General features: G+C 43.6%; 1 protein-coding gene across 5 annotated transcripts in view; it reads right to left on the bottom strand.

The window, feature by feature from the left end:
- Positions 1-24,085, bottom strand: part of PKNOX2 (PBX/knotted 1 homeobox 2) — a 379,920-nt gene that overhangs the window by 149,601 nt on the left and 206,234 nt on the right. For 3 of the 5 annotated variants that reach the window (XM_056860518.1, XM_056860519.1, XM_056860520.1), the window contains one exon: positions 10,856-10,958. The exons of the other annotated variants lie outside the window; for them this stretch is intronic. The gene's annotated coding sequence lies outside the window, so the exon portion shown is untranslated. The remainder of the gene's footprint in view (positions 1-10,855; positions 10,959-24,085) is intronic. 5 annotated transcript variants of the gene reach the window in all.

Here is a 24,085-nt window from a genome sequence, read left to right as displayed (position 1 = left end):
TGATTGTAAGCCAGTTTGATTCCCCTTTAAGTGGTGGAGAAAGTTGACATATAAAAACCAACTCTTCTTCTTCCATAGGGTTAGTTGCCATGAACCCCTTCTCTTCCAAGGAGGAGCTGTCAGGCTCAACCCCAACAGCCAGCCACTCTTGGTTACATATATCTTGTAAGAACATAGCTCTCTCCACCAAGAGAAGTTGGACCAATCTTAAGATATATAACCAATCCATACAGAATGGACATCTGCATGCATATATTCATACACTTGTCAGCTCCACTCATACTGTCAGACACAAAAACAGGGTGGACGGATGACAATGGCAATCACTCACATCTCAGTTTAACCTAGAGAGGGATGATAACCTTCCCCTCCAATCTTGACTTGGGATGTGCTCAGGTTTCCCAAGCTTTTCCAAAGACTTCTTGGGAAACGCTCGGATATTTTTTGACAGCTCTCTGATATCTCAGAAAGATCTGGCTTATTCAAAATGCTTCCTTGCTGATCTCAGCCTCCCCCTGCTGGTTTCCATCCTCTTCATTTTACCCCCACCCCATCCCTCAAAATAAGTTTGGAAAGAAAGGGAAGAGGAGTTAGTGTTGTGTAGTGGTAAGAGTGTCAGACTAGAATGTGGTAGATCCCATTTCGAATCTCCACTCTACTGTGGACGCCTACGGGGTGACCTTGGGTCAGTCACACACTCTCAGCCTAATCTACCTCACAGGGTTGTTGTTAGAGGAACATGGAGGGAAATGATATAAACTGCTTGAGGTCACAATTGGGGGAAAAGGCAGGGTATAAATGAAATAAATACGTAAGAGATAAATGGGATCCCTGGAAGGGTTGGAAGCAGCAGTGCCAAAATAAGCTAATTATGAACCAATCAAATTTGGGAAGGAAGTTTGGCTCAGCTCATAATGGGGGCACCCTTTCTGAACTGGAGGAATTTGTTTCTGTAGGTGATGTGAAAGACCTCTGCCTGAGACCCTGGAGAGCCGCTGCTGGTCTGAACAGACAATATTGACTTTGATGGACCAAGGGTCTGATTCAGTAATAGGCAGCTTCATGTGTTCATGTGTGTTCAAGTCTCCACCTCTAGCTTACATGACCCATCATATGTGTCGCCCGTGCCTGCAGGCACACACGAGGCCCATGTTTGTTGAGTGTCAGGTGGAGACTTTACCCACCTAAGGGCAATATGAACTTTTCTTGAGTCTCCTTCCATTCAAAGGGAGTGCAACATCTCTGCCAAAGTATTAGAAAGCTGGAGGGGAATGGAAGCTGGCTTCACTCCCTTTAGCTCACCACAGCAGAGAAAATACAAAATGCAGCTGACCAAAGTCCAACTCCTTTAACTGACAGTTGCGTGCATTTAGCCAAAGTGACCTCTAGAGATCCTTACCTAGTCTCCATTCGTCTGCGGAAATGGCAGCACAGAGAGAAATGATCCTCAGACCCATTTTGTGTTTAGTTTCCGTTGATTAACGGCATGACTTCATGCAGCAGTAAAAATGCCCAGTTGGAATATAAGCTGCTGAATCACTCAAAAGAAAATACAGCTGAGAGGGCTGACTGCATATGCCTGCGAATGCATTTATTTGCAACACAAGCCATTCCATGTAGAATAATAGTTAATGTCCTAAGTTTTATTCATTCTCTCTCATGCACAAACTTGCAATAGGCTGTGCTCTGTCTGCTCTGTAGTCAACAAGTGCTTCCTTTGACCTGGGACTGCAGAATCTACGGTATGGATTCAGATTGCTTTTGTAGAATTCTAGAAGTCGATTTTGGAAGATATTACTGCCTTTACGTCTGGAGGTGAGGGCTGTGTTTGTTGTTCATACAAGTTTGTTTCACACAAGTCCTCAGTTGAGTGGAGGACAGTAATCTTTTCTACTTGGGTTAATGGCCCAGACATAAAATGTGTCTTTTAAGTGCTATCCCACTACAAACAAAGAGTAAAGGATAGCTCACCGCAGGTTCAAGGAGTGATTGCAATTAGATAATCGCTTTAAAAGGTAAAGGTAGTCTCCTGTGCAAGCAACAGGTCATTACTGACCCATGGGGTGACGTCACATCACGACGTTTACTAGGTAGACTCTGTTTATGGGGTGGTTTGCCATTGCCTTCCCCAGTCATCTACACTTTACCCCCAGCAAGCCTGGTACTCATTTTACCAACTTCGGAAGGACAGAAGGCTGAGACAACCTTGAGCCTGCTACCTGAAACTGACTTCCATCAGGATCAAACTTAGGTTGTGAGCAGAGCTTTGACTACAGTTCTGCAGCTTACCACTCTGCATTCTTATTTTGAGTTGTAAGCCACTTTGAATGCAATTCTGAAACGTGGCATTTATGATAGCACTATCCTACAACAAGCATGGGCAACCTTTTTTTGGCCCAAGTACTAAAAAAAGACAGCAATATCTGCCTATAAAGATATTGGTGTGCCCGCAAACAAAGGGGAGGGGGGAGCAAGATTGTACCTAGCCAGACACAACGCACGGGTATGTCCAGTTGGGATTAAAGTAAAAGTGCTTTATGAATGTCAGGATGAAGCATCAGTGGTTTTGCTTTCTGTGACCACAAATGCAAGGACCTGACTGAGATGGGTGAAAGAAATGTGTATAATTTCTACTCCTAAATGATGCTTTGTGAACAGGGTTCCAGTGGGAGAGTTTACACTCAGACTTTCGTCTTCGAAACTACCACCCATGTCAAACAATTGCTGCTCTGCTGGTTGGGATCCCTACCAATGATCTTGCTGGTGGCCAACTTGCCCTTCCATCTCCGAGCCGTGTCTAGAGCCCATCCAAGCAGCTGCTGTGCTGGTGTCGTCTGAATGCCAGGGGGCTGCCTATCTCTGCCCTACCCACAGTTCATATGCCAGCAGCTGCAGATTATGACCAACAGGCTGTGCCCTTAGCATCCACAGGCACGCACTTACCTACATATGTGCTAGAGAAAAGATGCATCCGTACACCCACTGAGAGATTTAACTTCCCGGGACCTTGGAGCAGGGAGGCATCAGCATCCCCCAGGTTAGGGCAGATGCCCGTGCCCAGGGCTTCTGATGGGGCCCCCTGCTTCTGCCCCCACCTGCTCCCCCATTACAGCCTGCCCACTTGTTTGTGAGCTCTCCCACCACCCATGCTTCCAGCTGTACCTTCTGACCAGCACTGTTGGAGGAAGGGTGGGCATGTGGCTGGGAGTGTGGAACACAGGGTGGGGTTGGCAAGCTGAGGGGGAAGCAAGCAGGAGGCGCAGAGGTGGGTGGGGAAAAGGGGGCCTGGCCAATATCTGTCCCGGGTCCCCAAAATGTGGAACCAACCCTGTCATAGGGAAAGGCCTGAACCCCGAAGAACCACTGCAACTCAGACTCACAACATTTTAACAGGACATCTAACAGGTCAAAATGGGGCACCAACAACAAAGGGGGGAAACTTAACCCTAAACACCAGAATTAAGTACCCAAAAGGCCAAGAAAAATAAAATTAAAACAAACATCCAAGGCCAAAGGTTCTACAATTTAAAGATTATGTCAGTACAAAATATGTATATGTTTATTTCAGGATAAAACCTAATACCACATATAACACATATAACACCCTGCAAAAGCCTACCAAATTGACATGCTCATATAACACAATAAGACATTAAATCACACAATTAGACTCTGACCATATGCATTTCAGCCATACAGCCTTCTTCAGTGGTCCAAGCAATCAACATTCCAGACTCAAAAACATACATAAATTTATTAAAAAAAACTTTATGACTATATGTGTGTTGTTTTTGCAAGATAACAATTAAAATATATTACTGCAAAGCTTCTCCCTCTGTTTTAGGCTTCCATCCGCAAGGGAAACTGATCCTCGGTTGTGCTTCCCTCTTAAATGGGGGGGATATATTATTGCAGCCATAAATACAATTGTCAACATCACATAGTCATGAAGTAGTCATCAAGTCTGGAGTAGTAATCAAGAAATAAGGACACAGCGATTTGACAGGGACGGGGACTTTCACAGGGACTCGGCATATAGGAAAAGAGGGCAAATATTTCATGAGCAGCATGAACTTGTGAATGAAAAGTGTCCCTCGCCTTCAACAGTGCCATAAAAGAAGGCACTCACAGCCTGCAATTCATGCTTCTATTATACCGACGGGGAAGGGTCAGGGGTGAGTCAGGAGGTCACTTCCCTTGCTCAGTCAAGACACACAAACAAAAGCAGGGCCCGAGGAGATATTACAAAGGATACTGCAGTTGCTGGGGGAAATGCCATGTGTCCCCACAGGAAAGGAACGATCACCTCGCCCTTTGAAAAGGAGGGCTCGAGCTCACTCACACACCCATCCTCTATTCCCCCCTCGTTCATAAAATCCACATAAAGTATTGAACAACCAAAACGCAAATTTCATTCTGCTCCATAGTATCTCTCCATTCACGCTTCCTTCTTAATCCTTTTTATCTAGCTGCTCGTAACTTCTTGATCTTCAAATCAATTCCGTAAATAGCGGTTGAATATTTCATTATTTTCCAGCCATGGGTTTCTGCATTTTGATGGCCAAATTCACCACCTTCTCTGTCACTCTGTGCAATGCTGCCGGGTTCACGCCTTCAAACTATTTCAGATGGAAGGGAACCCATAACCGGCTCCAATTGATTCCCCATCTCTTGGCATGGTCCTTACAAATTTATTGGGGCGCCAGGCTGTCTCGCATACCAAAAATACGCATGTCATTTTGGGTTAAAGGAAACTGGCCTCCAGAAGCTAGATCAGGAGGGGGCATGTGACCCCTGAAAGAGCACTTTCCTTGCCTTTGTCCAGAGGAACACAATTGAGCAAGTATACCCCACTCATCCCCACGGCTTAATTTCTAAAATATTAAGTACTCACAGCCAGTCATCTTGTACTGAAAAGTACACCTCTGAGACTCCACTGTCCTTTTGTCATATCCATACAGGTTCTTAATAAATAGGGTTGCCAGCTCCAGGTTGAGGAAAAGTTGGGGTGGAGTATGAGGTGGGGAGGGGACTCAGGCAGAAATAATGCCCATGGAGTCTACCCTCCAAAACAGCCATTTGCTCCAGGGGGAGAGATCTCTGTCATCTGGAGATCAGTTGTAATTCTGGGAGATCTCCTGGTCCCCCCTGGAGGTTAGCAACTCTATTAATAAAGGCATGAAAACTAGAATAAATAATTTAAATCTGAATTTTCAAAGTATGGGGTAAGATCATATCTGCAGGGAAATCATCAGAATGATCCATTGTTGCTGGAAGAGAAGCATTGGCCAGGGATCATTCTGTCCAACAAATCTCCCTGCAGGTTTTTAAGCCAGACATAAACCAGTGTGATATCAAGTCGACCAATAGAGGGAGCAAAACATACGTGGAACAGAAACCCCCACCCCCCAAGACACAGGAATTTACAAGCAAGGAAAATGAGAATGCGAAAGAGCCCTTCCTTTCAATAATCACATCAAACAATTTAGAGTGTGCAACACTACCTAGAGCTAAGCCACACATTTTCTTTTTGTATATCTACCTTATTTTAATTTCACCCTTCCTCCAAGGAGCTCAAAGTGGTACCTATTTTATTCTCACAAAACCCCTGTGATGTAGGTTAGGATGAGAGACTGTGACTGACCCCCGAGTTGCATGGCAGACTGGGGATTTGAACCCAGTTCTCCCAGATCCTAGTCCAACACTAAAATACATTGGCTCTTTGAAGCATTCGATGCACCCTCACCACTTGACTGAGCTTTCAGAAGGCCAACTGAGCACGTGAACTTGGGAGAAACAGATTTCCTGTGGGAACTCTTCCACCCTAAAAAGATAGCATAAAACGAGCCCTTTTGAGCTTCCTGGCTGAGCAAGAACTTGAATCTAGGCCTCCACCCCTAGTAATTGTACCAGGTCTGTGAAGGTCATAGAATGCCAACATATCCCTTGACGTCTTTTCAAAATGGGGTGTGTCTATGCATGTGTCTAAAGTCTGCGTGAGAAGCTGTGTGCAGGGGAAGGTGCTATAATGTGTCTGAAGGTAACAATTACAAATAAGCCATTTTCTCCCCTCCTAAGAAACTCATCACAGCCAATCTTTAAGCCTGGAATGCTCCAGGGATGTGTCTACAGCATAAATGGCGGAATAAAAACAGCAACAGGCAGGGAGAACTTAAGTCGCCAAGGTTAATGTACCTTGAACAGCAGCAGCATTAAACAACTTTGTTTTTATCTGAAAGAGGAAGGAGAAGACACCTATGGAGACTTCAAGTTTTATTTTCATAGATGGTGCTCTTCCTTCCAAACTAAACAGCAGAAAGAATTTGGGAGAACCAAGAGAGATATCTTCCATGCATGATAACCCAAAGAAACCATGAGCTATAGTTATGCTGCAAAAAGACTGATAGAAAGCTTGCCTTGTGTCTATGAGAGGGAAACACTTCGCATGTTATGGCTACCATGTGAAACAAGAACGGGGTGACCTGTGGGGCTTTCAGCAGTTGTGTAGCAGGTGGAATTTCTGCAGTCAGGAGTCGAAGAGGGTGGGTACTTGTTGAGGCCTGCCTCCCCAGCTGGAAATGTTTGGCTGATCTTCCCTTTCTCAATGAGATAAAAGCCTGGTGGCAGCACAGTGCAGGAGAAATCACACTCTGATGCCTTCCACGTGAACACACATGAAGCTGCCTTACACTGAATAAGACCCTCGATCCATTGAGGTTAATATTGTCTCCAGGGTTGAGGCATCTGCACACCCTGTCGCCCAACCTGAATGGATGGAGTGACACCTTGAGCAAGTCCCAAGAGGCACACACCAAACATGGGGAGCACTGCCATGTTTTGTGGCAGGGAGGGGCTGTGGCTCAGTGGCAGAGCATCTGCTTGGCATGCAGAAGGTCCCAGGTTCAATTCCTGGCATCTCCAGTTAAAGGGACTAGGAAGGTAGGTGATGTGAAAGAACTCTGCCTGAGACCCTGGAGAGCCACTGCCGGTCTGAGTAGACAATACTGACTTTGATGGACCAAGGGTCTGATTCAGTATAAGGCAGCTTCATGTGTTCATGTGTGTCTAACAGGGAACCATGCAGCGATGAACACAGCAGCAGAAATCTTTCATATCACCTACTACCCTGGTCCTTTTGGCTGGAGATGCCATGGATTGAACCTGGAACCTTCAGCATGCAAAGCAGATGCTCTACCACTTAGCCACAGCTCCTCATCTCCAGGCACCCTTCCTGCAATCAGTCAAGAGGCATCTACAATACTGCAGCAGCTCATTCTGTCCTCTGATTGGATTTGCCGGCTCCCATGGGGCTGATAAGGGTGCAAGAACCTCTGCTCCCTCCGGTATAACTACAATTGCAGAGGAAAAGAAGGGGGCCACATCAGACAGGGAAGAGGCCACAAATTGGGGGGGGGGATATAGCCACAATTAGGAGTTGGAGAGAAGGGAATTGTGAGGGAGTAACCAATGGACACCCCGTCCCTGGAGCCTGTAAAAAACTTGCAGGTGCCTGGTGACCCCATCCACAGCTTCTTACCTTTGCAGGAGAATCTGACCATTCGAGATCAAGAGGTTTATTGTGGAATGACTTTTCATAGGTGGGTGAAGGAGGTTGTGATCTATGAACACTTGAACCATAGCTTATCTCGACAGTACTGTGAAATGGTTTACATTTACAGAGGATGAGGTCAGTCTCTCACAAAGAACATTTGTTCCTGCCCCTACTCTCCTCTCATTTTATCTGGTCTTTCAAACCTGCTAAGGAGTGGGGGAAAAGATGGTGGCCCAGGAGATCCTTCTGAAAATCAATACCTTTCTCACTACAAAGAGGAACAGTCAGAACCTGCTCAGCACTTGAAACTAACTAAAAACAGCTAGCAGAGAAAAGCTATTTCTAAGATAGGAAAAGTTTTGTGGATTCTGACAAAGTTCTCTGCGCAAATCCCCCTTCCCCCCACACACTTGTGGTAACTCGAGCAAAGTTCCATGTCAGACTCCAAATGTAAACATCTGGCAACTCTAGGCACGTTAGATTTCAACCCTAGGACACCGTTGTCCAACAATGAATTTACAGCGACATCATCATTAAAATATGTGAACGATGCAGATTTCCCACCCCTCCCATTCACAGGTACATAAACAACCTCACCAAACTGTGTGTGTGTGTGTAAGTGCCGTCAAGTCGCTCCCAACTGATGGCGACCCTATGAATTAATTATACAGTACAGAAGAATTAACAGTAAAGACACCTCACCCTGTTCCTGTATAACATTTCTCACTGAGAATGTTGCTAAAAAAAACACTAGTTGGGTTTTCTTTGGTTGCTGTTAAGCACACCTAATTTGGATACATCCCCATAAGCACAGATGTGTCCGTGATAGTCTGAATAGCAACACAACACAGAGTGGACAAGGAAATCTTACCACAAGGGGACTATCTCCAGCCTTGGGATAGTTTCCTAGGGAAATGTTATATTGTGCTTCCTAAATGCACACACAACAGAAGCACAAGCTATCAGCCAGCCCCTGATTCAAACTGAAATTTACAATGGCATCATAAAGGAGATTGTTGTCAGACTTAAAGACAACTCAGCCACCATCCTAGCTTTATGATAAACCAGGTTTTATGAAGAGTACACTGGTTTACAACTGATGGACAGCCTCTACCTGTATGCGCCTGCTGGTGCTTCCAGATCGTAAGAACCTAAGAAGAGCCCTGTAGGATCAGACCAGTGGTCCACCTAGTCCAGCATCCTGTTTTACACAATGGCCGAGGCATCTATGATATTGCCTCCTGGCACTGGTTTACGGCCTCTGAATGGGGAAGGTTCCCTTTAGTCACCATGGCTAGTAGCCACTGATAGACCTTTCCTCCAAGAATCTGTCAAATCCCCTTTTAAAGCCACCTATGCCTATGGCCATCACTGCTTTCTCTGGCAGCTAATTCCACATTTTAATAACTCATTGGCCATTTATGCTTGGTAATTAGCAGCGTGTTCCAGGCTGAAGTGCCCTGCATATTTTATTTTGAGTTTTTCATGCTGAAACGTCATTCAGGAAGTGACTGCGAAGCCGGCACATACCTGCTTAGCATTTCTTAAGAGTCCCTTTAACGCAACCTTTTGTGTTTGCTCCACCCCTGCCTCGAAGAATCCCCTCAAGGAAGCATGCAAAACCACAGCTGTGCGTTAACTATGCAAACGGTGGTTGCTAATGGAAGAAACGAAGGAGCAGGCGAGTGGGAAGGGTTGGAATTTCTCCTTTTGTGTCGGGACCATGAATAGGCATTTTAAAGGTCACATTTTTTAAAAAAAAAAGCTTTGAGCGAGCATCAAAATTGACCCTGCATAAATGGCCATCGTGTAAAGTCCGTCCTGAATCTACTGCCCATTAACTTCATTGGATGCCCACAAGTTCTAGCATTTTGGGAGAGGGAGAAAAAGCTCTCTTTGTCCACTCTCTCTGACCTTCTATAATGTCCCCCTTAGTTGTGATTTTCTAAACTGAAAAGTCTTTCCTGATAAGAAAGGTGCTCTAACCCCTGAATCATCTTGGTTGCCCTCTTCTGTACTTTATCAGCTCTGCAATGTCATTTTGGAGATACAGGGATCAGAACTGTACACGGTATTCCAAATGAAGGAGCACCACAGATCTATACAGGGGCATTATAATACTGGCTGTTTTATTTTCAGCCCCTTTCCTAATAATCCCCAGCAAAATGTTCACCTTTTTCATTTCTGTGGCACACTGGGTTGATACTTTCATTGAGCTCTCTGTGTTAGGAAGACAAGAAGGATGAAGGCTGGGAGGATCATCCAAGAGTTAGGGGGAGATACAGGATGGAGGGCTGGTGGTGGCAAAATGGCAGAAGTAAGGCTGCCAACCCCCAGGTGGGTCCTGGAGATCTCCCAGAATTCCAAATGACCTCTAGACGACAGGGATCAGTTCCCTTGGAGAAAACAGCTGCATTGGAGGATGGACGCTATACCCTGCTGAGGTCCTGCCCCTCCCTAAACCTCACCCTTCCCAGGTTCCATCCCCAAATATCCAGGAGTTTCTAAGCCTGGAGTTGGCAACCCTAGGCAGAAGGAATGTAGGGGAATGAGTAGGGTGAGAAGCAGGGGCCAGAGAAGGAGTGGAGAAAACAAAGAGCTGGATGAAAGAGGCAAGGAGACGAGAGGAGAGCCCAAGGTGGTAGCACAGAGGTGTATGTGCATTCACATATGTGCACAAACAAAGAGAGGAGGGGGGAAGGCTTACACACAGAATAAGGAAAGTGGGGGAACAGAGGGATTTATTGCACACATCCATTGGAAACAATATGTACTTTGTGTACAAGAGATCTTTAGGTGGCCTGTTTTTTGTTTTTGTTTTAACTTATGATCCTCCTTAAAAACTAATCAGTTAAATTGTTAAATGGCACAGGAATATATTTTTTCCTGGAACCGTAATATCCGTAAACTATCTTGAAATGACTTCATTCAGCAGAGCAGGAGACAGCTTTACATCTCAGCATTTCCCACCATAAAGCTATTTTATTTACTTTGCTATCCTTCCACCAATAAAAACAAAACAAACCCATGCATGTATACATATATATGTGTGTGTATAGGTGTATTTTATATGAGAGAGAAAGAGTAAGAAAATATTGCTATGCACACATGTTCCAAAGGCAGATTTCTGGAGGGTTATTTTAATATATGGTTCCATTAAAAATATCTGGATCCTTAAAACGTCCATAAGTTTGTTCCCCATCAATTTTATGTGCAAAGTAGCTTTTGGTTTGTTTGCTCGACTTATGGAAATCAATCTGCTCTGCTGTGAGTAAGAGAAAACTATGGAAATGCAGTCCTTACTATGGAGTGTGCTCTGGGAGCCGCTTGTATTTTGAAACTCTCCCCTCTGCCCTTTCTTTGCTGGTAACACAAAAGCTGCTTCTTCCAGCCAGAGCAGAGCCACCTGAAAGGAGACAGATAAAACCATCAGTTGCAGGGGGCGAGTATGTTTCCCTGAAGCAGAAAATCTTTCCAAAAACAACCTGTGAAAGCAACATAAGCTAAGCTAAGTCTGGTAATTTCCACTCCGATCTTCAGAACCGCCACTGGCCTCAGCTCAAAGATTCTTCCCTATCCAGACTAACAACAGAACTAGAAAGGGGGCGGCTTATCTTCTCGTTTGTTACCCTTGCGATTAAAATCCTGACCTTTCCAAAGAGACTCAGGGCACATAACAACCTTGTGTGTGTGTGTGTGTAAAGTGCCGTCAAATCGCAGCCGACTTATGGCAACCCCTTTTGGGGTTTTCATGGCAAGAGACTAACAGAGGTGGTTTGCCAGTGCCTTCCTCTGCACAGCAACCCTGGTATTCCTTGGTGGTCTCCCATCCAAATACTAACCAGGGCTGACCCTGCTTAGCTTCTGAGCTCTGACGAGATCAGGCTAGCCCTTACAAAAACACAAATACAAGGTTATGGACCATAAAATTATACAATTTAAAACACTAAAGATTATGCCAAATAAAGGAAATGCAGTATACAACCTTGTCCTGACCTGGATGGTCCAAGCGACCCCTATCTCGTCAGATCTCAGAAGCTAAGCAGGCTTGGCCCCAGTTAGTGGGGACCACCAAGAAGTCCAGGGTTGCTACATAGAGGCAGGCTATGGCAAACCACCTCTGAATGTCTCTTGCCTTGAAAATCCTATGGGGTCGCCATAAGTTGGTTGTGACGTGACAGCACTTTCCACCACCAATATACAAGCTTGAACCGGTGGCTTCAGATGTTCAATCAAATCTACCACCTAGTCCTAGATTGTGGTGTGAAGGCATCTGACACTGGAACCTTGCTAAAGTTAAGTGGGGCTGGTGGCTGACTGGAGGGGAGATCTTCTGGGAAACTCTATGTACAGTACCCCCTCCCTCGGTCTCCACAGCAGGGTAGGATAAAGGAAAGAAATAATTCCTCTAGAGGTGTCACCTCAAAAGCAGCTATGATTTGCACTTTCTTTTGCTGTTCCAACTATCTAGAAGCCAGGTCTGAACTTCGGAGCTTTTAAAAAAATTGGATTGAAAGTCAGCCACAGCAAGCATCCTTTAAGAAAGAGACATCTTAACAAACCAAGAACTGTTCTGCAACCTCTCAGGTTTTGCCAGGGCACCTATATTATTGGTCAGACACAGCAAAATCATCGGGCATACTTAACACATTGCAGGAAATGTGATTCCATGAATAACCGCTGTGGTGCACAGAATAAAGGGTTACTCACAACAGTGCAGTTCCGTTGAAGAGAAAGAGATCCCACCAGTCACTGGAATTTCAAGACAGCATTTTGCCTTTACAAAGACCTGCCAAATTTTGTAAGGCAGGCCGCAATTCCAAAGGCTGATATAGGTTCTTACCAATCTGAACATTTTTAAAAATAATAATAGCATTTGCTCAATGGCTTCACACAATACGTCTCTTACCAGCATGTTAAATAAGCAAACTTCTGACATTAAAGACCAACAGGATTTCCAGGGTATAAGCTTTCAAGAGTCAAAGCTACCTCCATCAGATAAGCTGGAAATCTTGTTGGTCTTTATGGTGCTACTGAATTCGAATCTTGCTCTTCTACTGCTGGCCAACATGGCTACCCACCAGAAACTATCTTCTGACATTAAATTTCCCTTGAATAAAGAATGGCAATTTGAAAATACTGATAGAAAGTACAGGGTTGGGCTACCCTAAACACAATCTCCCCATCTGGGACAATGTTTCTATCTGAGCAAAACCACAGATTCTATTAAGGCCTTGATTCAAAAGATGCATTGTGGTTAAAATTACAACTGTAAATCACAGAAGTAGGTATGGGAACGGCTGGGAAACAGGACCTTAAACTCAAAATGCTGCTATAAAGAATATGTTGCACAATAGTTAATTTAAACATTCAAAATATACTTCAAAGATTGCAGCCATTCATAAATGCTTAGAACAATAGACTTTTGCCTGGGGAAAATAAATGTATGTGTTTGTGAGAGGAGGAAATGGCATTGTGGTAGGAAACTCTGCTCCCACCATCATTGGAAAGTGCATGTAGGTCATTCACTCTATCAGGATCCTTGTTTTTTTCAGGGCTCATGATTGCAGAAAGACCTTTCTATGTCATTGGATATTGCATATTGGCGGCTGGACAACTTCAAGCATTCCTAGTGGATTGCTTGGATCTTTCCCCATCTGATTTCAGGCCTGGTTATAGGACTGAAACAGCTATGGTCACCCTGGTGGATGACCCTGTGCTGGATGGACAGAGGGGGTGCAACTCTGTTGATTCTGTTGAACCTCTCCGTGGCTTTTGTTACTATCCTTCTGCATTGCCTATCTGGGCTTGGACTGTGGGCATAGTTTTTCAGTGGTTCTAGACCTACTGGGAGGATAGGTCTCAGTAAAGGGTGCTGGGGGCACCTCTGCTCAGCACCTTCACCTTTGGGGTCCTGCAACATTCCATTGTGTCCCCTATGCTTTTCAACAAATACATGAAACCACTGGGTGAGGTTAGCTGGGCTGGGTTGTCACCAATATGCAGATGACACTCAGTTCTATCTTGCACTCCTGGCTGATCCCAGGGAGGCACTAAAAACCCTGAACCAGCTCCTAGAGGTGGTTTTGGAGCAGATGAGGGCTAATGAACTGAAGTTTAATCCAAGACAGTGTAAGTCAAGCCAAGCCAAGCAAATTTATTATATATGGCCGTCGGCTGTCACAAATAACTACAGCATAGTAATACAACAAACAGCAGTACGTACATACATACTATTGGCTAAAACATGGTAATACAGCAATATAAATAAAACAAATCAGCAATTAAAATATTATAACAGATACCAGAATGTACTCACTCACTGTTTTAAACTTAATTAATAACTCCTTCATAAACCTTAGATCTTATTTTCTTTGCTGCTAAGGCAAACAAAGAAACCCTATGTGTTACGTGAGCATCGATGTCAGACAGCAGTAATTTTATTTTATCCTCATCCGAATATACCAAAATAACTGATAATATTCCTGCTAAAAATTGGCCCTAGGACCATCATACAGGGGGCAAAAAAGGATATAATGAGGTAAGTCTTCCGGTTTTGAGGATCCACAAATGCACATCCATTGTTTCCATGGTCGCTGAGAATATCTACCAGCCATTAATGCAGTTGGCATGGATTGGAAGCACAATGAAGTCTAATGTTAGCATTTATGATATTAACTAGGTAGAGGGTTCTAGAGTGGTCGAAGTTTAATCCTGACAAGATGGAAATTCTACTGGTAAGAAACCTGGGAGAAGGCCTCCTCGGTTGTGGCACCAAACATCTGGAACGTTCTCCCTAGAGAAATTTGCCTGTCCCCTTCTGTTCCTGTCTTCTGCCAGAGGGTGTTTCATCTGGCACTCTTTCAGTTATCCCTCCTTTCTGCCCTATGTTTTAGTTGTCATTTTATATTTTGTATGTGTACTTTAGCTTGGTTTTAATTGTTTTAATTATATATTTTTGTTTGGTTTTAATCTTTTAAAGATGTGTTTATGTTATGTAAGTTTTTAATTTGTTAGCTTCCTTGGTGGTCCCGATGAGGGCAGAAAAGTGGAATATAAATTATTTTGTAAATACATACATACATACCTTCCAATTAATGAGTGACAGTGCAATTTATTTCCACACACACACATACTCATTCTACTTAAAATGTTGCGCAAAAGGGTTCTAGTGATTCCAATACTGGGGAAAAAAAGAATTTCAGTTAGCAACTATTTGCTTTCCACAAATACTCCCATTTCCCAGTTGATCTACGATTTTCTAGATTTTGTTTCTTTCTTCATCCGTTACTTCTTTCAGATTCTTCTAACTTAAGTAACATAAGATGGCTGGGCGCCAAAAAAACTATGTCAGGCGAACCTGGAATTATTGTTGCATGCTCCCAATGAGATTTTGCTTTTTGTTTGCATTGAACAGCAAGAGTTACAGCACACTGCTGAGTTTTAAAAGTGGTTGTGTGGGTGGGGTGGGGGCTGCCTGAGAAAGTCAAACCCCAAGTCCCTTTGGGCATTCAAGAAAACTAATCACACATTTCTTTAGATATAGGCTGATAGATTTTTGACATGATACACTTGGCTTTGGTTAGTACTAATTTTTCAAAATCTCCCCCCCATAGGTTTTCCCCCTCTTGCCTCAATACAGCTCAGCCAAAAAGCTCCTTCTCTGGAAACCATCAACTATAGATGGGTGTAAGTTATTCAGTTTCTGAGATCTTTGCACAGAAAAGCATGTCATTCTGCACAAGATCTGTATGCTTATTCATGCTGTTACTTCCCCACATTATAAAGCATCAGTTTCCACATACGAGCGGATCGAAAGTGACAGGTGCAATCAGATATTTCCCAGGGCACAATTTCTCCTTATATTTGTACGACTATGGTTGGAATGAGATTATTAGACTGTTGCATCATTGCCTATATTAGTTGTTCTGTCATAATATTTATACACAGTAATGCTTGGAGAAGAACAAGGTCTTTCAAGTCATAACTTCCAAGTTGGTTTACAACATATTTTTAAACACACACTAGCAGCACAATCCCAAGCAGAGTTACACCTTTGAAAATCGAATTAAGTCAATATGCTTAGAAGGGTGTAACACTGTTTAGGATCGCACTGGAAAAATACACCACTGGTATTTGAAATATGCAGCATAGAATTAAAACACATTTGACACCATTAAAAAGAAAGAACAGAAATTCCGGGTGAGGAGGGAGCTTCACAAATGAGGCTCCATCTCAGAAAAGACCATGCCCTGATAGTCATGAACCTCATCTCTGAAGGTGGGGCAACATAAGGGGTTGGATCCAGGCCACTTTTTCACTTAATCTTGCCCAGTTCCCCTCCTTACCACAGTCCCTGTCCCATATGGCATTTGTACAGGTAGGTCCCATAATCCCCAGCATTGCATTTTTGGTGGCCAAAGGTGGTCCCTCCTTTTTTCACTCCCCAAAATCCTGTTTGGATCAAACCCATGGTGTGCAATAAAGATCTACATAACACGATGGGCTCACATGGAAGCAAGCGATCCTTACGTGTTTAGTGAATGTTTTAGACATAATCTATGCTAGTACCCAATTCACACATTGTAATAAATCTGCATTTGGTATAATATACAATTGCGTATCTGGAATGTTCAATCAACCATCTTTGTGTGCTTTTTACTTGCAACGTATGATTTGGGGGATGGTCGTTTCAGAGGGTAGTCATGTTAGCTAACCTGCAGTAGGACAGCTGGATTCCAGTCCTGCAGTACCGAGACCAACAAGATTTGGGGTGGGGGGTTGAGCTTTCGAGAGTCAAAGCTCCTTTTATCAGAATGGACAATAGCTATTCCAGAGATTGTATATGGGACTATGTGTGTGTGTGCCATCAAGTTGCAGCCAACGTATAGCAACCCAGTAGGGTTCTCAAGGCAAGAGACGTTCAAGCCTTTGACTGCCTGCCTCCATGTCACGAACCTGGAATTCTTTGGAGGTCATCCATCCAATACTTGTCAGATCTCGGAAGCTAAGCAGGGTCGGCCCTGGTTAGTATTTGGATAGGAGACCACCAAGGATTACTATGGGTTACTATGCAGAGGAAGCCACAGGAAGCCTCTGGCAAACCACCCGTTAGTCTCTTGCCTTGAAAACCCCTTAAGGGGTCACCATAAGTTGGCTGCAACTTGACGGAACTTTACGCACACATGTGGGGGGGGGGACTTGCACCTTTCCTCTGTGCTGTTTTCCTTAACTTAAATGGCCCTGGGGGAGCTATTTGTACAGCTGAGGGCTGCACATACACTGATCAGCCATATATTACATTTTCCATGACAGGGCACAATTGCTTCCCTGGGGCAGTGCCATGCTGGCAAAACAGCACCGAGGAGGATGTCCAAGTTCCCCCTGTCAGTTGTCACAGGGCAACTCTGAACTGGATCTATGCATGCCTGAGAAGTGTGGATCTCCAGAACATGGCTTTTCCACCCAACCGAGGGACATCTCCAAGGAAAATGCAACATGTAACTAGGCTCCGCGTTAAGCAGTTTTGAGTCTTGCTGGTAAAAGCAACTACAGAACGTACTAAGAGGTTGCTCTGCTTCAGCTCCAGTGCTATAATGCACCTGTATCTTTCAGTGCTATAACGCACCTGTATCTTCATTTTAAAAAATGGTAAATCCTCTGTAAAGAAGAGAAGTTTTGTGAAAGCTGAGCATCTTGAACAAGTTAGAAACCCTTGCAAGAACTCAGCTCTTGTCCAAATTAGGGCTTATCTCAGGAATGAGTGAATGCATGCCAACTACGTTGTAGCCTGCAAAAGACAACAGTGCAATATCTAGATCACATAATCAGTAGATATTGGATAGCCGTGCTTCAAAGAAATGGTCATACTTGCCCCTGCTAGTTTTTAAAACGAAACAAAAATGTACAACTGTAGAGAAGGCGTACACAGCCTTCAAACAGAAAATTATAAAATTTTATAAGCAAAAAGTATAAAACTGAGAGAGCACTGCTGTGGTGAAAAAGGGGAAGGGAACGAATAGTATATTTACTTACTTTGTGTGTACTCTGAGGAGGATGGAATTCTCAACTTCTAATAAATTCAGAGGGCAGCAGGAAAAGAGGAAGACCCAGAAAGAGATGGATTGACTCAATAAATGAAGCTACAGCCCATAATTTGCAAGATCTGAGCAAGGCTGTCAAAGATAGGACATTTTGGAGGACTTTCATTCATAGGGTCGCCATGAGTTGGAAGCGGCGTGAGGGCCCTCAACACACATACACACAATAAATACAGAGGAGTACTTAAAAACAGAACATTTTGAAAGTTCTTAAAATAGGTTGGGTACAGGGTGGGAAATGGTGTTACTCTTCAAAATGATGTCACAAGTACTTGGCAGTAGGTGCCTTTGACACTTTTGCAATCACGCTACAGATAGTATTCGCACTGCCACAACTGAAGGACTATGTAGGGTGAAGAGGTAGCAACAACATACTGCCATCTGAGTATTGGGAAAATTCAATTTACTTGCAGCAGGTACTATTTTTACTAAATTTTATTGGAGGTTTTCATGTTAATCAAATCAGTTTTACATATCTACAATTATCTGACAATTGTCATATTTATAACTTTTAAAAAATCAACTACATCTAGTTTTGCAAATACCCAGTAACAGCTGGGTAAATCCAGCAACAGCAATTAGAATAACCAAACAAAGTATTATTTTAGTCATGTTGTAAAATGGGAAGGAAGGCAGCATGGTATAGTCCAATCTTGCTAGATCTCAGAAGCTAAGCAGGGTCGGAGACCACTAAGGACGACTCTGCAGAGGAAGGCAATGGCAAACCACCTCTGCTTCTTGTGTGTGTTAAGTGCCGTCAAGTCGCTTCCGACTCATGGCGACCCTGTGAATGAAAGTCCTCCAAAATGTCCTATCTTTGACAGCCTTGCTCGGATCTTACAAACTGAAGGCTGTGGCTTCCTTTATTGAGTCAATCCATCTCTTGTTGGGTCTTCCTCTTTTTCTGTTGCCCTCAACTTTTCCTAGCATGACTGTCTTTTCCAGTGACTCTTGTCGTCTCATGACGTGACCAAAATACGATAGCCTCAGTTTAGTCATTTTAGCTTCTAGGGTCAGTTCAGGCTTGATTTGATCTATAACCCACAGAATCTGTTTTTTTTTGGCAGTCCACAGAATCTCCTCCAACACCACATTTCAAAGGAATCTATTTTCTTCCTACCAGCTTTCTTCACTGTCCAGCTTTCACACCCATACATAGTAATAGGGAATACGATGGCATGAATTAATCTAGTCTTGGTGGCCAGTGACACATCCTTACACTTAAAAATCTTTTCTAGCTCCTTCATGGCTGCCCTTCCCAGTCTCAATCTCCTAATTTCTTGGCTGCAGTCTCCCTTTTGGTTGATGGTGGAGCCAAGGAATAGAAAGTCTTGAACAATTTCAATTTCCTCGTTGTCAACCTTAAAGTTGTGTAATTCTCCTGTAGTCATTACTTTTGTTTTCTTCTTACTTGCCTTGAAACCCCTTGCTGGGGTTGCCATAAGTTGGTTGTGACTTGATGGCACTTTACACAGACACAGTGTAAAACACAGTATTAACAGGGGGGAAAGAGGTGATAAGGTTCTTGATCCTCTAATGTCAAATGCAATCCAGAAATAGAGACTGTATTGTGAACAAATAGGTTTCCCTAGCTTAACAAAACAGCAAGAATACCAAGCAACAACTAAGTAACAACTGCTTATTTTGTGTACAGATACACACCTAAAATCTGAAAATGTCTTTGTCAATTAACTACCCGGCTTTTCACTGATTAATCAATTATATTTCCATATATTTGCATTCTGTAATATCCTCAATAAAATTGCTATTTATTGAGGATCCTGATTTAAGATGACAGTTCCTTTTTACCACATATGATTGTTTCAACGTTCTGCATAACTGAGGAGTACCTCGATTAACGGATACCCCAGATTTGTCTGTCGGTGGCATGTTTGTGCTACTGTCATGACTGGAAGAAACAGGCCTTTATCTAACACTGATCTGCTTGTGCCTAGTTTTGTGAAGATTTTATTACTTTATTTATATCCTGTTTTTCTCCCCAATGGGGTCTCGAAGTGGCTTACATAGTTCTCCTCTTCTGTTTTATCCTCACAACAACCCTGTGAGGTAGGTTAGCTTGAGAGAGTATGATTGGCCCAAGGTCACCCAGAAATCTCCCTTGGCAGAGTGGGGATTGCAAGCTTGGATTCCCAGATCCTAGTCTGAGACTTTATTCTCAGACTCATGTGCTCTATCCCTCCCCCCATTCATTTTGTGCTCAGCCAAGACTGAAGAGTTCCTGCTGTTGGCAGTCTTTGATCTAACCCCAATTTGTTCTGATGTTCTAAACCAAAGTTTAATCTGGTTTAGAATCCCAGTTACTGGAAGAAGAAACCAACCCCAATTTGCTAAGGTGCCCCCATTCAGACATCACAACCAACTGGAATTCTATTGAAGCCTTCTGACAGCTTCAGTAGTGCCTGTATATTTATGTAGTTACTATTTTACAAATAACAAAACAAAAAAACCCCCTCACCTTTCTGCCCTTACAAGGGCCCCCAGGGCAGCTAACAAATTAAAACATACATAATGAACCCTTATATTTAACAATCATAATCCCATCAAAAAAAAACCCAGGGCAGCTAATAAATTAAAACATACATAATGAACCCTTATATTTAACAATCATAATCACATCAAAAAAAAAAACCCTCACACCATTAAAACAATTAAAACCAGAGCTAAAATAGATATGAACACATTAAAACAATTAAAACACAGGACAGGAAAGAGGGAATGCCTGACAAGAGACCAGTTTAATGCTTGGCACAATCAAACTGGAGTTTGTTTGCAACGTATGAATACAATAGTAATCCCAAAAGGGAAAGAAGTTTATTTACCTATTCTGCATTAACCCAGGGTTGCTCTTTGACCTCAGGGGAAAAAAAGAGGTTACCCTTGAATTTTATTCCTAAGAGTAGGTTTCTGGAATCTAGTCTATGGCTCTCTTTGAGTTTCTGGTGTGTGTGTGTGTCGATTTCTTCGTTTATTTATAAATTGCCTTCCAACTAAGACTCTAAGGAAGTTTGCAACACAGTAAAATACAATAAAAGCCAGTAAAACACCACAAACATTCAGTTAAAAGACTAAAAGACTGAAAAGACATTCAGTTAAAAGTAAAAATCAATTCAAGTCAGTTACCCAATAGGGCCACCCTCTTGCCACACCATTTCTTATTGATCTAACTCAAATGCCCTCTGTGAGTGGCGAGGTTCTGAATGCATCCATAAGGCCTTCAGAGAAGTAACTGTTCTCAGTCCCCGAGAGAGGGGTCTCCAACATTGGGGGCGAGGCTGAAAAGCTCCCCTACTGGATCTCACAGTCAAACCTCCGCCAAGTCTGGTTCCTAGTAGGCCAACTTCAAGTCTGTGACAGAATGATTTTGGTGGAGTTGGCCCCTTTCTCCATAGCTGTATTTCCTTTCTAGCTGGCGGATGTGAATGCTTCCCTTACTGCTGAAGGTTCTTGATACCATGCGCAAAAGAAGCCTGCCATACTATACAGTGTTACAAGGGCATTCTAAACTTAACACTGCAGCTGCGTGCAAATCCAAGCAACTGGGGATTCATAAAACACATTCTAGGCACAGAAAAGAACATCTCTGGTGACACCGCAGCACCTGACATTTTTGAGCCTGGGGAAATAAGTAGATTTCTCCCCCCCCCAATAATTAATGTTTCGGCTTGTTTTCATTTTCCTTGCGACTGCCCAAAGAAAGCTCTCAGGTTGAAATATCCCTCCTAATCTAATTTTCTCTGCCAATAAGCCATACCTTGAAGTGTAAGTGCAACAATTTATATGACAGGGGGGAAAGAAAGAAGGCAAAACTGAAAGGAGGGAGAGAATGAGGAAACTGCAGCCGCTGCCAAGCTGTCTGAATTTATAGCCTTGCTTGGGTAGCTCTTTCTTGCTTCATGCTACCGCATACAATACAACAAGGCCATTTCTTCCAGCATTTGACAGAGGCAAGCAGCAGTAGGCATTTTACACTAAGTGAACAAGAGGATCTTTGGTACTACGATTGTGCAAAGAGCATAGAGAGCCACTTCAACGTTGCAGTGTGCCCTGCCAAAGCATTTTGGAAATATTACCTGTAAAATCCACATCGTTCTCTCTAAATTGCAGAAAGCACTTCTTCACACGTAGATGCTACCTTTTTATGCATGTTTATTGCCTCACAGCCTCTTACCCTCAAAAAGCTAGCAGTTTTAGAAGTTCAAAAAATTCAGCATGCATTAGTAAAGTTAGGAGACTCATTTCCAAAGATGAAAACTATGGGATTGTGCCAACCGCATACTTGACAAGCAGTCTCCATTACTGGGCACAAATTTTCTAAGAGACCTGCAATCAGTACGGCATTGTGAGAAAATGGTACTCATTCATTTTGATTTATAGCTAGGCCCTAAAATTAAGGCTTGGACTGGATTGGGGCATACAAACTGTACAGTAATAACTTGTAACAGGAAACTAAATGGTTGAATGTCTGAGAGTTGGGGCTACTCAGAAACAAATTTAGGGGTTCTCCATACTTGGGTGACTCTTCAGATATGCAGGGAAATATTTTTTAAAATTAAAAAAGAGAACCCATCTTCTCTCCCCTTTTCCTGCTCTCTTCCACGCACCAGCCAACCTAGCTTTATCTGCCCCCTCCCGTCTTCAGCTCTCCCTCTTCCCCCCCCCCCCACAGCAGCTTCTCCCCTGGGAAAGTCTGACCCAGTTGTGCAGTGCCAGTTCAGCCACTGGGCGGGGCCCAGTTGTATGATGGGGAAACCCCGCCCTCCTCAGGCTTCGCCCCCAAAATCTCTCGCCGGTGGTGAAGAGAGACCTGGTAACCCTACTGCCCACCCACTCGTACACCTACAGGTCAACCCCAAGGGTTCTTCCCTTCTATTTCCCCAAGGTCTCCTTCCTCAATTCAATACAGTTTCATTCTAAAAAGATATGGCAACGCTGCAGCATCTCAAACACTGGGAGTGGTACAAAACAAAGCGAAACAATATGGCCTGAGAACCAGCGTGATGTAGTGGTTAAGAGCGGTGGTTTGGAGCGGTGGAGTCTGATCTGGAGAACCAGGTTTGATTCCCCACTCCTCCACATGAGCGGCGGAGGCTAATCTGGTGAACTGGATTTGTTTCCCCACACCTACACATGAAGCCAGCTGGGTGACCTTGGGAAAGTTACAGCTCTGTTAGAGCTCTCTCAGCCCCACCTACCTCACAGGGTGTCTGATGTGGGGCGGGGAAGGGATTGTAAACTGGCTTGAGTCTCCCTTAAGTGGTAGAGAAAGTCGGCGTATAAAAACCAACTCTTCTTCTTCTTCTTCGCCCTGTCTATCGAGTGAACCACTGGAGTAAGCAGGAGTTGATCCCCATTTCTTCCAGAGGTGCTGATAGTCCCCAGAGAGCTTCCCCATTGCTTGTACAAGGACGATCTTAGAGACTTTAGCTACCAGCTTTCATCAAATGTTAAAAAAAGCCTTATCATCTGAAAAAGATTTACGATTAACCTGCTCCCCCTACAGCCAACTGGCCCGCAGGCTGCAGAATGGTCAATGGTGCAGATCTCAAGCTGCGTCTCCCCAAACGCCTAATTAACAGCCAGGCTGGCTGTACTAGAACACCATGGGAGGTAAGCGAGTCTGCAAACCGGGGGCGGGAGGGGAGGGAGGCTGAATCCACTAATAAATTAGCTTCTGCCGAAGCTCTATCAAACTGCCTCCGCTTGCATATTGATCCCTTGTGTGAGAGGCACACATCACATGTATGTGCCCAGATCTGTACTGGCTTCTCACTCCCTAAGAAATGTCAGAAGGAATGGACGAAACACCAGGAAACAAATCCGAGATGAACAGTGGTGCAAAGAAAGCAACATAAAAACCACAATTTTCCTTTGACTTCAGTAACATAACATGAAGATTACTCCAGAAAAGTAATGAATTGTACTTTATGAGGGTTATTCTCCATAAAGGGCTGGATTTCATCTGCCTTCTGTCCACACTGGCAATCTCATTTTTATTAAAACATTTAGAAGAGGGCCATTTCAGGCTAGGCATTATGAGCTTTTTTACGGCTACAAACAAAACAAGACGGAATTTGAAATCAGACAGAGGAAAGGCTGAACTTGTGTGCGCAGGGTGTGAGTCTCACACTAAAGTACCAACATAGGAGATAAGTAAAATTGACTCTAGGACCTACAGGGGAAAGAGAGTAAGGATAAAAGCATTTAGAACCTGGACGGTAAAGGCAAAAAATGTGTGTATGTGTAAAGTACCATCAAGTCACAGCCGACTTATGGCAACCCTATAGGATTTTCAAGGCAAGAGACTAACAGAGATGGTTTGCTGTGGCCTTCCTCTGCATAGCAACACTGGTAGTCCTTGGTGGTCCCAACGTGGTGACCATGGGTGCCACGGCGCCCACTCACACCTTTCCTG

This window comes from Euleptes europaea, chromosome 14, assembly GCF_029931775.1.
Source record: "Euleptes europaea isolate rEulEur1 chromosome 14, rEulEur1.hap1, whole genome shotgun sequence".
Lineage (NCBI taxonomy): Eukaryota > Metazoa > Chordata > Lepidosauria > Squamata > Sphaerodactylidae > Euleptes > Euleptes europaea.
The sequence above is the reverse complement of the archived record's forward strand: the minus strand, read 5'-3'. Positions and strand labels throughout refer to the sequence as shown.